This window comes from Pristiophorus japonicus, chromosome 17, assembly GCF_044704955.1.
Source record: "Pristiophorus japonicus isolate sPriJap1 chromosome 17, sPriJap1.hap1, whole genome shotgun sequence".
Taxonomy (NCBI): Eukaryota; Metazoa; Chordata; class Chondrichthyes; family Pristiophoridae; genus Pristiophorus; species Pristiophorus japonicus.
This window is the reverse complement of record NC_091993.1, coordinates 113,833,839-113,852,766: the sequence shown is the minus strand read 5'-3', so window position 1 is coordinate 113,852,766 and position 18,928 is coordinate 113,833,839. Positions and strand designations below refer to the sequence as shown.

At 44.4% G+C, this 18,928-nt stretch overlaps 1 protein-coding gene across 3 annotated transcripts in view; it reads left to right on the top strand.

Annotated features, from left to right (window-relative positions):
* LOC139227943 (ubiquitin carboxyl-terminal hydrolase 49-like) overlaps window positions 1-18,928 on the top strand; it is a 65,070-nt gene that overhangs the window by 3,283 nt on the left and 42,859 nt on the right. The gene's annotated exons all lie outside the window — the stretch shown is intronic.

Below are 18,928 nucleotides of genomic sequence, written 5' to 3'. Positions count from 1 at the left end.
CAACTGCAAATTGCTATAATAAATGCAAGTCTGACTTTTTCCCCTTCCTGTAGGTAAACTCCTGACCTCACTGACTGTCCAGCTGAGGTTGGGGATAGGAAACGTCCTACCGCTCAGTGACTTCCGACATGTTAGCACAGTAAGATGGTGTGGCACAGGGTTGCTGTGAAACATTCCAGCTGATTTTATTTTCCCTGTCGTTTCCCTCCCCCCTCTCTGGACTCATGCTAGTGGATAGTTAATTCCGTAGTTGCTGGTACCTCACACAAGTGGCCAGCCTTCATGTGTGAACCTAGATAGTGAATATCACCAAACAAAAGGCATTGTTGCTGAACTCAATTCTCTGTCCCATCCGTCCCCCCAAACACATGCACACACTTTCAGCAAGGCTCAGCAGCTAACAATCAGAGCTAGCGAACGCCTTCTGTTCCCATGCTGGGTGTCGGGGCCCATTTGTAGGACCCAGCTCAGATCAATTAACTCAGAAATGACCAGGGATCAGATCTGAAGTCCTCTAATCTCTGACTTTTGTACTGTACAGTCTATAGATTGATAGTAATGTATTTTATGTTTCAAGTTGCATTTGAATTTCTGGAGCCTCTTCCTTTCGGAACTTTAAATTGCAGCAAGATGTTGGTAACCTACTATATCCCTGTAGTGTGTTAAGTCTGCTGGTAGGCTTTCCTGTAATTCTAGCGCATTTTTGTATTGCTGTTGTAATAGTGCAAGTTCTTCTTCTGTAACAGTGGGTGGATAGCTCGAGTTTTCTACTCTCCTATTCCTGGTTGGAACAGTCGATAAATTGCACATTGTGCCACTGTTCAATTCAGCTCACAATGCGTTGTTAAAATATGGGATCTTAGCGAGTAAGTGTCCATGTGCAGCATATGTACCAACTTAGTGAATGCTGTGAAAAATGAGCCAAAGAAATTGTGATGATAGAACAGTGACACGTCCTGAAGCGCAAAGGTTTTGGATATTCTTGTGTGTGCCTCTTCACACTTTGTCTGAAGGTCTGACTCGTGCTGAGCTTTTTGGTTTTCAGCCGTGCTCTGCTACCTCATTCAAGTGGCCATTCTTCAACTGAGTTGAGGCAGTGAATGCTGGAAGGCCAATCGATCGTTCAGAGGCATCTTGGCTGAGTGTCTGACACCGCCCACCTGTGTGCTTCCCAGCTGGAACCATTGGACAGTGATTGCAGTGCCCCAGGGCTAGCAATACTGCAGTTGGCCTCGGCAACTTCAGCCCAGGGATGCTATAATAACTAGCCCAGTGGTAAGGGCTTGTCTTCCACCTCTGCGGTGATCAGCTAACCCAGCACGGACCTGTCATTCACAGGTAGGGCTATCATACATTCTTCTCTATTGCACAGGATTACACACTTCCCCCTCGGTGCTGTTTGGAGCAGAATTGAGGAGTGTTGTAAAAGCAGATGATCTTGAAATGCACTTTGTATTCAGTGGTAACCTGCTCACTCCTAACTAATTTTGCAGTGACTTCATCACCTCAAGACATGATTTCTTCTGAACTCTCCTTGCCAGCCTTCTCAACTCTGCCCTAAACCAATTCATCCACAATTCTGCATCCCATATTATTCCCATACATCGATCCACTGGCTCAATGTCCCCCAGCACATTCAAAATCCCCTTGTATACATTTGCAAATGGCAGCAGCATAATGTATTTTACTGGAGTAGTTGGTAGGGAGAAGAATATGCAGATATCAAGTATTCCTTTCAATACAATATAACTCTATGTCCTAAGGCAGTTCACAGGAGCGTATTGGACACTAAACCGGAAGGAGGTCCGGAGGTGAGCGAAAGGATTGTTGGAAGTAAATTTTGAGGAGGCTATTGAAAAATGTAGAAGGAAGGGGGATAAACAGAAAACCGTGGTCAGGGGTGTACGGTGGAACATGGGGATGGAGAAGGTTGCATATTGGAATGTGGCCGTGGAGTGTTTGAACATGAAAATGGGGATTTTGAATGTACTGCGGGACATTGAGCCAGTGGAGGTTGATGTATGGGAACAATATGGGGTGCAGAATTGTGGATGAATTGGTTTAGGGCAGAGGTGCGAAGGCTGGTAAGGAGTGTACTGGAGAAATCGAGTGTTGAGGCGATGAAGGTTTCAGGAACCGTGCAGTTGAGGCTAGCGATGTTCTGGAGGTGGGAAGTGAGCAGTTTTGGCGATGGACGAGATGTGGGATTTGAAGCTTCACGCGGGGTCAAACAGGCACTTGCGAGTTTTGTCTGATTGGGCATCTGGAATGGAGGTAGAATCAGTGGCTGAGGTGCGAATTTTCTGAAGTCACACAAGACAGCTTTGATCTTGTTGATGTTGGAGTTGGCAAAAGTTCTGGTTCATCAAATACTTGATGCCAGACAGGCAATTGGACAACATGATAGTGATCATGGAATCGAGGGCAGAAGCAGGCAAGTGGCGTTGGATGGTGTTCAGTTACATATAGAAGCTGTTGCCAAGGGGCAATGTGTTGGAAAGAAGTAGATGTGTATCTAGGGATGGAGCCATGGGCCATTCCGGAGGTAACTGCGTGGGCACAGGAGGAGGAGCCACTGGAAGAGATGAACTGACTGCACTGGGATGGGTAGGAATGAGGTTGGGTATTGTCATTGAGGTTCATCACAGAGAGATGTAATGAAGGAGGTAGGAATGGTCAATTGTGTTGAAGCCAGCGGAGAAGAAATGGAAGAATAATGCTCCATATTAGCAGTCACAGGATGTCATTGATGTCTTGGTACTCAAAACGTGGAGTGGTGGGAGATGAACATGGAATTAGTTGGTGATGCCTTCGAGGATCTGTATAAAAGGTAAAAGAAAGTACTTGCATTTATTTAGTGCCGCTCATGACCTCTGGGTGTCCCAACGTGCTTCAAAAACAATTCACCGGCAATGAAGTGTGGTCACTGTTGTATTGTAGGCAAATGTGCGTGCAGCACCTTCAGCAATGAGAGAGATATTTAATCTTGTTTTTTGGAGGTATAGATTTGAGGATAAATGTACGCCAGGGCAGTGCAATGGGATCCTTTACGCCCATTTGAACAAATAGGCGATGCCTCAATTTAACGCTCAGTACTACACTGAATTGTCAGTATAGATTATGTCCCTGGACTGAGGCTTGAGCCCACGATCTTCAGACTCCGAGGCAAGAGGCTACAGCCAAGCCAAGCTGGAGACTGGAACTTTCCTGGTCAGTGTGTCGTCTTTGGAAAACTTGGGACAAGCCACTGGGGGAACTAAACTGTTGATGCTTTATTCAAATTTATTTTGCATATCTTTTAATCTTGTGACACATCAGTGCATTGAGTCAGTAGAATTTTGGCATGATGTAGTGGCACAGGATTATAGTGTGGTGTGGGTGTTATAATTGGCCTCAGCTTCTCTAGGGAGGAGGTGGAAATTAACCAAGATTCTCTCTCCACTATCCAGTGACTCCTGTTGGAAAGTATGGATGTGTGGACAAAGGGTTGCTTTGGCTGTGATGGCACCCTTAGTTGAATAGCTCGGTGGCACCCAATATCCAAATTACATATGAAGAATGATGAGTTGGATGAAATACCAGCAGGTTGTGTGTGCTTGTGGGACAGCACTCCCGTGAGTGGTGTACCTTTTAGGAAAGGAAAACGTACGAGAAAGAAAATGAAAAGGGGATGTACAGTATAATTTCTGAGGTAATTTAAGCAATCAGCAACAACTTAATTAGCTTACTCTGCGGCATGAATAGACTGGAGTTATTTTCCTACACAGCGAGAGCCATGGAAAGAGAAAGAAGTATTTTTCGCTAAAAATGCTGATTGTCACTGGATATAAATGCGAATTTGACATGACAATTGCAGATTTGAAGGGATGTCAGGGCCTAACCCTATCATGAAGTATCTTTTTCTTTGTTTGTCAAAGAAAAGCAAATTGAAAAAGAAATCGCACGATGCTTGTCCTTCCAATTGAGGCCTGCCTCTTTACCGCAGCACTGAGAATAGGAACTCAAATGCGACATTTCGCTCGATTAGCCTCGACTCCCCTTTGCCCACCGCCCCCCTCCCGTCCCCTGCTGTTTCCTGCTCTCAGTAAAATAGCGGGGGAGGGGGGGAGGGGTGGAAGATGAGGAAAATAAACTTGTAGATGGGGTGTGTGTTTTTCAGGCAGATACTTGAGGATAAAACCATTGTACAGATGCATCTCGGAGTGCTCCTTTTAAAACAAAGAACTCTTTTTTTTTTTGGTTGCTTGCTTCAAGTGCGCAGAAAGAGGAACGCACCACCAGAGAAAGCCGCACATTCTGAAAGTGCCATGTGTTGTCTCCCAGAGATTGAATTCATAAAATTCTAAATCGAAAATGATGGAGATACCAGCCAAAGGGTCCCATCTGAAACTGTGATATTCATTGTCTCTCTCTCTCTCTCTCTCTCTTTCTCTTTCGCTCCCCCTCGTGTTTTCTATTACCCGTGCCGTCTCTTATTATTTTGGATTTCCAGCTTTCATGCTCTTTTAAGTTGGCCATTGTCCTCTTCCAGGACAAGTTTAAAAAAAGAAATAACTGGCTTAAACACAAGTGCGTTTCTTTTTCCACATGCCCTGTTTATACTGGAATCAGCAGCTGCTGCCTTTCTAAATTTCTTAAGGTATGGCCCAGAATAAACTGGTGCACCCTGCTTGCGCCGCAGCACAAAGCAGGGTAGTAATGCTCGCTTAGAACGGCAGCAGCATTTAAATCCTTGCACGGGTGGAAAGAAAATCAGGAAAACAGTGATTTGTATCAGTAGGACATGTACGCAGCTGCTCCTCTGTTCAGGGTAGGGAGTCGAGCTTCAAAGAAATCCATTTTTATGCTAGTTTTACACTGGCATAGGTTAATCCAAGGGTCTACATTAGAGGCTTGGAAACTTATACCGGTGCAAAATCTCCAGTGTAAATGTGGGTTACTCTGCAACAGCAGAGATCAGCTCCGTTGTACCATCAGAGGGTAGTTGGGTGTTTTCCTGAGGAAATCCATCCCACGATGGTCCCCTTCACTGCTGCTGTTGAAATGTTGGTGCCAGTTCCTCATTAAATGACCACATTTTCTTTGAGTGAAACCATCTTGATTTGCGTCAGTTGTCTCCCGATTTATGCAGTTCCAAGATATCTGTGCTAACGTTTTGTAATATGAAGAATGGCTAATAAGTGGGGGTAAAAGGCGAGAAACACCCCATCTGATCCTACACAAGGGAGCTCCCCATCAACCGTTAATGTGTCTTTTGTTTTCCTGAGGTAAAACCATAGGGAGCAATTCGTCCTATTGTGAAATTGTTCGAAGTTTGCATATCTGACCCTATCCATGTTGTGTCTAGGGCAGTCTGATGGCAGATAATTTCTCAGCACAGAAGTAGCAGCCTAAGTTTAAAAAAAATTCTTCAAGCCTGTGTCAATCTGTGAAGCCACAGGACTTGTGTAGTTGTGACGAGGGGTGAACTGCTGTGTATTCTGGCATTCTCACCGTCTGACGGGTAGGCCTTGTGGAACAAAACATTCCATTTTCAGCTGCAGTTTTTCAGAGGTCAGCGATGCTAATATCTGTCTGAGCAAACTTGAATCGCACAGACGTTATCACTTTAGCTTGAGAGTAATTTTTGTTCGGTTATCGACTGGTTGGCTCATCTAATACTTGGCGCACATCAATGTTTCTCAGTACCCTTTTTCATAACGAATTGATGTGACTTAATCGTCAGTGGAATGTAAAATACCCTGAAATGTAAATGAAGTGATTGCATTACCCTGTCTGGGGTTGCCATTTTGAATCTGGGCAGGCTGAGGAAGCAGTGCCAGTGAGTGGTATAGTGAGTGACATGACGGGCTCTGTATTATTTCTGGCCAAGAGACAGAATGGAGTCAGCAGAAACTAGCAGGATTAGGTGCATGCTAAACCTACGATTAGAAATAGTTTCAGATGATGATGCCTCCTGAGGGAGTGTTGTACAGTCCTCGCTTACACATTAAAAAAAAATCTGGAGCTGCTTTTACTTGACGAGCGTGCAAAATCCAGCGCACTAATTATTATTTTTGAACTATTTGGGGAGCTGACAGGCGACACATTAGGAAAATCCAGCAGCCGCAACCATATGTGCTATTGAAGTAAGATGGCACGTCAGCTTATTCTCACCTTTCATGAATAGGCTATTAACACATTCTGAGGCTTTTGTTGTGTGACTATCCATCGTTAAATGGCTGATTAATGGGGCAGTCCACAGGACAAAAGGGTGCGAGGTCACCTTCGATCACTGGGGTTGTGCTGCAGCTGGGGGAAAGAGGAAAAAAACACAATCACACTTGTTTATAACCAGAACAGCTTTTTCTTATCAGGAGATTTAGTGCTTGAGGAATGAGTAAAGGAAAATCCTGTACTCCCCGTCGTGCCGAACTTCTTCCCAGGATAGCTGTGACGTGGAACACACTAATACAAGTTGTGTTGTTTTTAACAAAAAAAAATGACATGACTTAATCAGCATACGATTTGGTTTACATTCTTCCACTACATATAATTTAAACAGTTTTTAAATGAGACCCACTTTTTTTTGTGGTATAAAAATACACACTGCGCTCGTTATCTTTCATGTCTGATCCAACGACTGGATTGAATGAGCTGCAACATACGAGTGTGTTAGACCAACAATTGGAATGATATTTGAAGCACTCAGCAGCACTTTGGTTCTTCTATACAATGACATAAGATTGGCCAAGTTTTGTTTAAAAAAAAGGTTAAAGATATAAAGTTGCATACACATGCACAAGACATCGGCAAGTTCGCCAAAACTGTTTCAGGGGCTCTAGTTGGAATACTCGGTTGATGCTGGATGTGTTTAGTGAGCAGCTCCCGTTATTGAAACCACCTTGCTGTATAGCTGGAGCAAGAGTCCAAAACTATAGTGTAAAAAGCCACTTGCAAAAGCAGCTCTGTAGTGGGATTATTATTCTCAGCTGTGTCAGCCGTGGCTCAGTAGGTCACACCCTTGCCTCTGAGTCAGAAGGTTGTGGGTTCAAGTCCTACTCCAGGGACTGGAGCACAAAAACTGAGGGAGTGCTGCGCTGTAGGAGGTGCCGTCTTTCCGATGAGATGTTAAACCGAGGCCCCATCCGCGCTCTCGTGGATGTAAAAGATTCCACTATTTTGAAGAAGAGCAAGGGAATTATCCCTGGTGTTCTCTCCAATGTTTGTCCCTCAATCAACATAATAAAAACAGATGATCTGGTCATTATCACATTGCTGTTTGTGGGAGCTTGTTGTGCAAATTGCTTATAAAGCGCTTTGGGATGTCCTGATGCTGTGAAAGGCACTAAACAAATGCAATTCTTTTCTTATTATTTGGTACTACAGAAGGAAGTGTCCTTAATCTGTAACCCTGGATGGAATTTATTGCTGTTACATACTTAACAATGGGCTCTAATGTGTTATCAGAAAATGTTTAGTCGGTGATGTTTGTGTCTTTTTCAAACAAAATTGACCAGTATATTTACCCTGGCAACAAAGATCAGCATTAATGCTGTGGAGCAAAATCAGGAAGTCTTTACAACACTTACACATTTGTCAAATAGAAAATTAGTTCAGAACAAATTTATAAGGAGAATGCCGGCTATCTGGCAATGATTACACGGCTGTTATCTACCTGAAGCACTCAGTTGATATCGGAAATCTCAAGAATAAAGATCGAGTGGTTTATAACCGTCACGTGAGCCCCGAAGATTAGATTTTAACCTTGAAATCCCTTCCATGTACCCATCGAGATCAAAGAGGGGGAATAACAATAAACGCTGAAAATCTGAAACTGTCAGAAAGCTGTCGCAAGTCAATCGACAATCGACACTTGATGGTTATCCTTTCCGAGTCTGCTAATCTCGAATTTTCTGTTTATGCTTCCGATATCTGTTGTGAATTTGTTTCTTTGTGGGGAAGATGTTATTCCTTGCCCCACGTTACTGTTACCTGAGTGATGCCATTCGGATTGTGAGCTCTGTATTGCAGGGTATCGAGAGATAATCTGCTGTTAAATGCTAGGAAATTCTGCGACAGTCAACTCGCCTTGAAATATATAAATTTTTAACAAAATGGACATGTTTTTCTTCAGAAACATGTAAATGATTTCTACACTCCATCGCCACGTACTCTTTTCCGCCCCCCCCCCCCCCCCAAATCTCCAACCCCCAAATTGCTATCCAGGGAACTCTGAATATGTATGTATGGGCAGTGACTGAGGAAATCGGCTGTGATTTCCCTCCCCCACTCTACTGACTCCGACCATCGGCCTTGTCACTTGTGCAAGGTACAGGAGGGTGAACAGCCACCATGGGAACAAACCTCAATTAGTCAACCCCCAGCGGGAGGGGAGAAAATGGTCAAGATTTTTTTACATTTTCACTATGTAATGCTCGAAAGATTTGGGATCTTTCCTCCCTCTTGCCCTATGACCTCCTCCCTCTTGCCCTTTGACGTCCCCTCCCTCTTGTCCTTTGACCCCCTCACTCTCCATGATCTAATGAATCTTCAAATGTATGCCTGGCAAAAGTTAGGGAAACTTCATGAAGTACTTAGTATGAAGCTACTTTGAAAACTGACACTGATTTAGAACATGTTTATATATTTTCAGACATTTGAAAATTGTTTATGTATTCCTGATGTTTGACAGCAATGCAATATAAATTGTCTTGCGGGGTTCAGAAAGTTTATAAACTGAGAAATTTGACAAGTTTTGGCATTCAGCATGTGAAAACTGAAACAGAATGAATGTATTTTTCTCTTGACTATTTAATCTTAAAGCCAGTGAATCATGCTGGGATATGGTTTGTCGATGCTGACAGCCCTGCGTATTCTCGTCCAACATCCGTTCCTCATGTGTGATCCCAGCCCTAGACAAGGACTGTTGACAACTGGTTTCCACATGGGCACTGCCCAGGAGTGGCAATCCTGGCTAATATTCAGCCCATTTCCCTGAGGGCAGTAACTTCAATATTACTGCATTAAATTCCTGTAATAGTTGCACCAGTTGAAATCGGCTAAATTAGCATCGACCTGGGATCAATCTTTGCATGACCACATTACCATATCGTGGCCATTCTCGCACCAAGTTCCGTTCACCCATTTACCCCTGTGCTCGCTGACCTGCATTGGCTCGATTTTAAAATTCTCTTCCTTGTTTTCAAATCCCTCCTATCTCTGTAATCTCCTCGCTCCCCCCGCCTCCCCAAAATCGGGCCCCAAGATATCTGCGCTTCTCTAATTCTTCCCTTTTGAGCATCCCTGATTTATAATCGCTCAGCCATTGCCTAAGCTCTGGAGTTCCCTCCCTAAACCTCTCCACCTTTCTCCTCCTTTAAGACGCTCCTTAAAACCTACCTCTTTGACCATCTGCCCCAATATCATCCTGTGAGGCTCGGTGTCAAATTTTGTCTTATAACCCTCCTGTGATGCGCCTTGGGACATTTTACTGCATTAAAGACGCTGTATAAATACAAGTTGTTGTTGTTGCTATCCACTAAGCCACAGGGGAATGTATTGCATGGGTTGATTTTACAAAGTTTACTATGCACCGCTTAGCTCTGTAATCCAGCTGTCTGGATTAATGCATCCAGTTATTTATGTCTTCCCTTTCATGCTTGATTTAAAAAAAAATCTTGCAGCACTGCTGTTTACGTTTGTATTTTATTTTCATAAATTTGACTAGAAGTCATCTGGCAATTGGCTGGTGTGGACCAGTTGGGCCGAATGGCTGTAAAGTCTTTGATCCTGTACCCTGCTATTTTTCTTCTGGTTCAAGTCTATCCAGTTGTTTTTACCCTTCTGCCCTCCTGAGGGCTTGCTGCAATGGATGCCGGGTACCCTCCAGTACCTCGACCCTCAGACCATCCTTCAGTTGTGAGCCTTGACTGTGCATATCATGAGGGGAACATCACAGCCATTCACATACATATTTCCAGCAGGTATCATTGAATGCACATCCGCAGGGTTTCTACTTCCAATCGTCAATCATTTAGCTGCCTTGGCATAATGGGATTTCCCATTATAAAAAGCTGTGATGTTAGTCTTTGGTACTAATATTTCGAACTGATTTATTGCCCAGTTGTTACATTATCGGCTCTTCATATTCATCTTCATACTTCTTAGCACATTATTGATTGTAAGAGACTCGAGCACAAAAATCTAGGCTGACACTCCAGTGCATTGCTGAGGAGTGCTGCACTGTCGGAGGAACCGTCTTTCGGGAGCGACATTAACACGAGGCCTCGTCTGCTCTCTCAAGTGGACGTAAAAGATCCTGTGGCACTATTTCGAAAAAGAACCGGGGAGTTATCCCTAGTGTCCTGGCCAGTATTTATCCCTCAATCAACATAACAAAAAAACAGTTTCTCTGGTCATTATCACATTTCTGTTTTTGGGAGCTTGCTGTTCACAAATTGGCTGCCGCGTTTTCTACATTATAACTGATGACAGTTCAAAAAGTACTTCATTGGCTGTAAAGCGCCTTGCTACGTCCGGTGGTCGTGAAAGACACCATATAAAAGCAAGTCTTTATTACTTCTCAAAAGCAGTGTTAGCAAAGTGAAAGTGTGCTGATGCCTGGACCTCCAGAAAGGAGCCAGCTCCCACCATGGAATGTGTAGGCCAATGTCATGTTTCAGAAAGAAAACACTATGTGGATATGTTTGTTTTTCCCCTGCTACCATGTGAGAGTCAGTCTCTCTTGTTGCTGTATTTTTAGTTGCATGAACTTTTGAAAGTTCTTGCCCTTCTGTTGACCTGAGTTTTCTTTGAATCTACAGTGGATTACTGTGAAGGAACAAGCTGCAGAGCGTCTACCTGGTTATGTAATTTTGTGTATATAATGGTAGATTGACAAAGTCCGCTTTGTTATTCCTCTGTGTTAACTATAATGATGTGACATCAGTGGGCTCTACTTTCATAATCTTATAACGTACAGCTACAGTATAAATAGTCTCCCGGATGAACTTGACCTGAGCAGTACACAGAATAAAAGCATATGTTTAAATGTTATTTTAAATTCATCTACATTCCCATTTCTTGGACGATGATGTTCCAGTACTAGGCCCGTCTACCCTGATAAAATGCAGCCTCTTAATTCTGATTAGTGTGGAGATTTAGTAGATAATCCATCTTCCATGCAAGCTCTGCCGTTGATCAGTATTCACATCTTCTCTCGAGCTGCGCTGCATGTCTAATGTCATAAGTGGTTTTACACAGGAACTGCATCTTTATTAGATTGGGTGTGCTGCACCTGTAAATGTTTGCTTTGAAAAAATTTTTGATCTAAAGCTCATCTTGATGCAGTATATGTTTTGAAAATTTGGTATATTTGTGAGACGTATAATTTTTTTTTGAATGGGTTGTCAAAATGCCATGTCTATAGCTTTACCTTGAGATATTCCATTGTTTTTTTTCCCCCCCCCAAGGAAACAATTTAATTTTAACTGCATATAACCCATCTCTCGGCAACATGCAATGATCTAGACCCTGTCCAACCCTAGATTTTGTCAAGTACATTAAGACATATTTAGACAGCAAGTTCCAGGGAGGGAGACATGAGCAATGCGTTTAGTCGGAAGTTACTGGCTGGCTGAGAGCATTAACTGCTGTTCATAGTTGCAGTTCAGTAAGGATCACCTTCCTGACCTTAACTGAATGCTGTTCTCTTCCCCCTGGGTTGCCCTCGGACATTTTGTGCCTGGTGCAGTGTTCGATTACCTCCTTCACCTACACGCTGACTTTCTCCGCCCCCCCCCCCCATGCCCCCAGCCCCTAAAATCAGCTGCTGATTCTCATCTGCTTTGTGTTAACCCTTGTGTTGCAAACCCTGGCTGGTTTACCAAACCTCTCTGGGACATGGATTTCTTTTTACTGTTGGCAAAAATTAAGCTGTTTTCTTGAGAGTGTATCTACATGCAATTCTTCTCTGCAGTGGCTGCAAGCCAGACAGGTGGGAATTTACGACCATAGTGTAAATAGAAAGAATGAAGAAAGTCTTGCATTTCTATAGCGCCTTTCATGACCACCGGACATCTCAAAGTGCTTTACAGGCAATTAAGTACTTTTGGAGTGTAATCTCTGTTGTAATGTAGGAAATACAGCAGCCCACACAGTAATGTGATAATGATCAAATAATCTATTTTTTAAGTGATGTTGATTTAGGGATAAGTATTGGCGAGGACACCGGGGATAACTCCCCCGATCTTATTCGAAATAGCGTTTACATCCACTTGAGAGAGCAGACGGTGGGGGGGGGGGGGGCTCAGCTTTGTCTCATCTGAAAGAAGGCATTTCCAACATTGCAGCACTCCCTCAGTATTGCATTGGCATGTCAGCCTAGATTTTTGTGCCAACTGAACCAACGGCTGGCACACAAATAAGAACTTCTAGTATATCATAGAATCTCAGAAATTTACGGAAGGAGGCCATTTTGGCCCATCGTGTCCGCTCCGGCAAACCAAGAGCTTTCCAACCTAATCCCACTTTTCAGCTCTTGGTCCATAACCCTGTAGGTTACGGTACTTTAAGTGCACATCCAAGCACTTTTTAAAAAAAAAAATGTGGTGAGGGTTTCTGCCTCTACCACCCTTTCAGGCAGTGAGTTCCAGACTCCCACCACCCTCTGGGTGAAGAAATTTCCCCCCCTATCTCCTCTACACCTCCCCCCAATTACTTTAAATCTATGTCCCCTGGTTGTTGACCCCTCTGCCAAGGGAACCGGGTCCCTTCTATCCACTCTGTCCAGGCCCCTCATAATTTTATGCACCTCAATCGGGTCTCCCCTCAGCCTCCTCTGTTCCAAAGAAAACGGACCCAGATTTCCAATCTTTCCTCGTCGCCAAAATTCTACAGTCCAGGCAACATTCTTGTAAATCTCCCCTGCACCCTTTCCAGTGCAATATATGTGCTACTTTCTGGTATGGGTTTAATCTCATGGAATTTCACAGCATCACCACTGGCATCCCTTCCAAAGTGCCCAGATTACTATTTATATAAAAAACAATCTTTTGTCCCTCCCCCTTTTCTCCTCTCCCTTCCTGTCGGCACTGATTCATGTTGCAGTTGGTTTCCCGTGGTCTGCAGCCAAATGAATCGTTCAGTTGGACATTCCTCATGTGTGAGCCTTGATGGTGAGTTTCAAGTGGCTGTTCAGCTGTCGGGAGCATCACAGCTAACTCCCAAACAGTTTATGCCTGATGTGCACGCTATCCAACCTTCTCAGGCAATCCCCTGGAGTCGAGGATGACTTGCTTCCACACTAAAATGAGTTCTAAGGTGGCTGATGAGACCAGTGCGGGATCTACAGTCTCTGTCACTGGTGGGGCAGACGATGGTTGAAGGGACGGGTGGATGGGGTGCTTGATTTGTCGTACGCTTCTTCCGCTGTTTGTCCTTGGCTTCCGCGTGCTCCCGGCGAAGAGACTCTGAAGTGTTCGATGACTCCTCGGATGCTCCTCCTCCACTTTGAGCGGTCTTGGGCCAGAAATTCCCAAGAGTCGGTGGGGATGTTGCATTTTTTTTCAAAAACAGTGTCATGGAAATAAAGATAATGTAGAACAGTTCCTGTTTACTATCTGCGATTACAATAATTACTGCAGCCGTTGCAATGTGTGTATTGAGAGTTCCTGCCAGGATTGAACTGAAGGCTTTACACTTTGAGAGTGTCCTTGAAGTGTTTTCTCTGCCCTCCTGGGGCTCGCCTGTCATGACGTAGCTTGGAATAGAGCGCTTGTTTTGGGAATCTAGCATTGGGCATGCGGACAATGTGGCTCGCCCACCGGAGCTGGTCGAGTGTGGTCAATGCCTCGATGCTGGGGATGTTGGCCTGAGAGAGAACGCTGACGTTGGTGTGCCCATCCTGCTGATGAATTTGCAGGATTTTGGTGGTACAACAAGACTCAGACAATTAACGATTGGGATCAAGAGACCTGGCTGATGTAGTAACCCTCCCCCCTTATTCCAGTGGCCGTACGTTAATTGTAGTGCACCCGTTGCTGCCTTGGCTTGGGTCAGTTAACTCCACACAAGGAATCTGATTATTATTTTAAAAAGATGGAATGCGTCCATTGGGAGACTGGAAGGTTCCAGGCTTCATGTTTCTCCATGGCTGCTGCATGATCGATGGGCAGGAACTGTGCTTCTGTGAGACTGGTTTTGCTAGTTATCTTCTTTGCCCTACACTTCTCGAGTGTTTAGAGAAAGCAGAGTGCTGTCATAATCCGGCTGAGGCATTGCAAAATGTCCCCAGTGAGGGTGCAGTCTAAAGCGAGGGATTTAATTCTATTCAGGTGTACGTGCCAGTCAAGTGGGCTGGTGCCAGATTCCACAGATTGCTGCCATTCACGGGGCGGCTATCAGATTGCAGAGTTTTGCTTGGTGATGCGTATACTGTAGTAAGACTTGTTAATATGCGATGATCTCTGGCTGTATTCTAGAGATGTTTATGTGCATGGAATCTGTAGTTTTGCAGAATAAGCAGAGGTCTTGGACAGTAGGCTGTGGTGTTATTTTGTGAATGGGTTCGTGACGTCAATGCATAGTTTCCATTGAGAAGCAGTGAGTGCTGAGTATTACAAAATCGAGCCAGAGTGTGTTTCTTTCACCAAGATCTGAATAACCCGAAAAAGTGTACTCGCTAGATATTTCTGTTCGCGAGTGAATCATTTTTGCTAGGGGTTTTCTCTCTCTCAAAATCCCTGTTTTTACTGGGAAAAACACAGGCCCTTTTTAAATCCTCACAAGGCTTTCTCACATCTTGCTTCTTGTCACAATTAAATCTCTGTTTAGAATGACTGATTTAAAAAAAAAAATTCAAATGTGTTACCATTTTTAGACAAATTCTTCGCTTAACTTCTCCATTTTGGCAACTGTGATACAGAATGAGCAATGGGTTTTTAAATAGTGAGTGTATGGAGTATTTTAGAGGCAATGCTTCCCTTTTTTTTTTCTCTGTTGTCTTCATCGTCAGAGAAGCCAGTGCAGTGACTTTTAGCAGGCTATTGAAATAATACCATAATTTCTCCATTTTGAAGAGGTGCTTTTCGCTGTCTCGAGATGGATGCCCTGCTATTCCACCCCCCCGCCCCCCGGCTGCAGTTGAGCCAAGTGTTCAGTGCCCCTTGCCTCTCCCCGGCAGCCCTAGATCTGGAGCCTCCCAGTTGCTGGGTCTGTTTACACTCTGGGAAAGGAGCAGGGGCCACAACTGAAGTTATGAGTTGTGAATTTCAAACAACTGCACAAGCATAATCCTGCCATTTGATTGATCGTTGCTTCAGTGGGTATTGTGGGCTGAGGAATTTGCCCCACTGCACCAGGATTATTCTTTGAAGTAGTTCTGTAATATGTAAAGCGTGAATAAGACACAATCTGGGTCAAATATCCAGTCTGCTAGTATTGGGCAATTCAGTGTTGTGCTTATATCCCGTAATCAGCCTGAACATGTCAGCATAATTTGTGACCATTTACAGCGGCAAATTGAGAGGAGGAAAATAAGAACTAGATTAGCTCACTAATTATATCTTGCCAATTGTCCTGGCTTTGTGGATCTCTGCTTATTAATAACAGTGAGCTTCATTTTGTTCAAATGCAATACTCTGTATTAAAAAACCCAATGTCAGCCCTGCATTGAGAATTGTATCCGAGTTTAACCTTTTATGCATTTGGGAGGGGCAACAAGGCAAGATAATACGCAATAAATGGGAGGAGACCGAGAGGTGTGGAGGAACAGAGGGACCTTGGAGTGCATGTCCACAGATCCTTAAAGGTAGCAGGACAGTTCAATAGTTTAAAAAGGCATACGGAATGCTTTCCTTTATTAGCCGAGGCATAGAATGTAAGAACAGGGCAGTTATTCTTGAACTGTATACAACACTAGTTAGGCCACAGCTTGAGTACTGTGTACAGTTCTGCTCACCACATTACAGGAAAGATGTGATTGCACTAGAGAGGATGGAGAAGAGATTAAACGAGGATGTTGCCAGGACTGGAAAATTTTAGCTATGAGGAAAGATTGGATCGGCTGGGGTTGTTTTTTTTGGAACAGAGGAGGCTGAGGTGTGTAAAATTATGAGGGGCCTAGATAGTGGATAGGAAGGACCTAATTCCCTTAGCAGAGAGATCAATAACCAGGGGGCATAGATTTAAAGTAGTTGGTAGAAGGATTAGAGGGGAGTTGAGGAAAATTTATTTCACCTAGAGGGTGGTGGGGGTCTGGAACTCACTGCCTGATAGGGTGGTAGAGGCAGAAACCCTCATTACATTTAAAACTTACTTGGATGTGTACTTCGAGCTGTGACACACAGGGCTACGGATCTAGTGCTGGAAGGTGGGATTAGGCTGGGTAGCTCTTTTTTTCACCGCCATGGATACGATGGGCCCAGTGGCAGCCTTCTCTCGTAATTTTCTATGATTTTTATGAGAGTTGAGTTTTCCGATAATGTAACTCGAATGTTTTTTTAAAAATCTGTTTCTTTCCTTTCCAGTTTTGTACGCTAATCCTTCCTTTCCTGAGACATGCAGCTTATCACGGGGAGTAGTTCCACAACCAGTCATGGTCCTTCAGTATTTCACTCAAGTGGCATTCTTCATCGGCGTGACTGAGCACCGAGTGCTCGCTCTGATTCCCAATTGCCAGTTTGAACAGTGAACTCATATCCAGCTGAACTGCTGTACAACATGGTTCTCCCAATTTTTCTCACTTATGGCATCGGCTCTTGCTGGGGTTATAATTCCATGGGCACTGGTTGTCCTGAGTACCTCACCAAGTCGACATTATGTATGAATCTAATGCAGCAAGCTATTTGACTGAATAAAAGAAAGGCTTGCATTTATATCGCACCGTTCACGACCACAGTACGTCTCAAAGCACTTTACAGCCAATGAAGTACTTTTTGAAGTGTAGTCACTGTTGTAATGTAGGAAATCGCAACACTTTGCACACAGCAAGCTCCCACAAACAGCAGATAATCTGTTTTTTAGTGATGTTAATTTGAGGAATAAATATTGGCCACGACACCTGGAATAACTGCCCTGCTCTTTTTCAAAATGGTGCCATGGCTTCTTTTACATCCATCTGAGAGAGCCGACAATGGCCTCAGTTTAACGTTTCATCCGAAAGACGGCACCTCCAACTGTGCAGCCCTCAGTACTGGCCCTGGAGTGTCAGCCGAGATTTTTGTGCTCCAGTCTCGAGTGGGATTTGAACCCACGACCTACTGACTCCGAGGCGAGGGTGCTACCCACTGAGCTATAGCTGACATGCAGTGCTCTGACTGTGTAGGGCATTGTAACTGAGTCTGATCCCTTCTTCGCCTGACATGCCCCACACACTTTCCATAAGGGGGTCATTGGACAGCAGTAAAGAATGGGAACCCTAGATGATCTGGAGGCCAGTTGTAGCACCCCAACTGCTGTCTTGGCTGGGACCAGCTAATACAGCATAGATTGCGGATGAATCCTGGGCCCCTGTGGTCGACGAGGGCTAGTACCAATCGTGTGGTGCATTCACATCCAGCCTCAGGAGAGTCAAAAGGAGCGTAGCTGAATGCAAGAGCCTTCAGAGCGAAGCCTGCCCTTGTCTTCACCCAACATCCATATGTGCATTTTCAGCACGGGTCCCCGAGTAGCAAATAGGCACAGGAACCTCAGCTGGGCTCTTGTGTTGCGACTGATTACATGAAATCCTTCTCCATTCTTGGGGGCGTTCGAAGCTTTTTGGCTCGATAATGATTATATGTGAGGATTATTTTTAGGACCAGTAACTGGTAAGTCACCTTGGCACTGGAGTTTATGTCCAGTAGATTCTCCACATCGACTGTTTGCCGCGCAGAAGGTTTGGTGACTCTGTTGCAGAAGCTGATTGTGAGGAGATCAGAGTTTATGCTGTTTAAACTACAAACGCAGCGTGGTACCTCCTGAGTGGTGTTTAGAATGCATGCATGGCCCTCAAGCACGCGAGAGAAAGGAGCTTTTGTTGTTGCAAATACAGTATCTCTGTTACCATGGTAATGACTAGGCTGCCAGGATACTAAGGCTGGCCTCACACCAGTTGAGCTCTTGCACTCAGCAGGTGAACCTGGGACGGGGGGGGGGGGGGGGGGGGGGGCGGGGGGGGAAGGGAGGAGAGGAGAGGGAGGATGTTCTTGTCCTTTACTACATCTGTATCTTTTCTGCCACTTGGAACTTTATACTTGCATGGTCTTTGTACCAGCTGCAGGTGCCAGAATTGCCCCGCCAAACCACCCTTCCTGAACATATGGCCCTGTGGGTACTGGCAACCTTTCGGATGAGACGTTAAACTTAAACCGAGACCCCCTGTCTGCCCTCTCGGGTGGATGTAAAGGATCCTGCGGCACTATTTCGAAGAAGAGCAGGGGAGTTATCCCCGGTGTCCTAACCAATATTTATCCCTCAATCAACATAACAAAAACAGATTATCTGGTCATTATCATGTTGCTGTTTGTGGGAGCTTGCTGTGTGCAAATTGGCTGCCGTGTTTCCCACAATACAGCAGTGACTACACTACAAAAGTACTACTTCTTTGGTTGTAAAGCGCTTTGAGGCGTCTTGAGGACGCGGCAGGCACTATATAAATGCACTTTTCTTTCTTGTACTTTGGCCAAGTGGTCATTGTGTGTGAATATTATAGGACTATTCAACCATGAGGGATGTCACCGCTGCACCCAATCTTGTCATGAATTATGTGATCGGCACATGAGCATTTTCCAGTCACAGTCATTATATAAAAATCAGGAATGGAAATCTTAATTTTTACCCCCTTTTATTTTGCCTCCTTAGCCCACAGGAGCTGAGGCTAATAGAAAGATACAGCACAGTGGCCCACTGTCTGTCTAACTACAATCGACTAACTGAGCACAGAGAGGGATTGTCCTGGGACTATCCT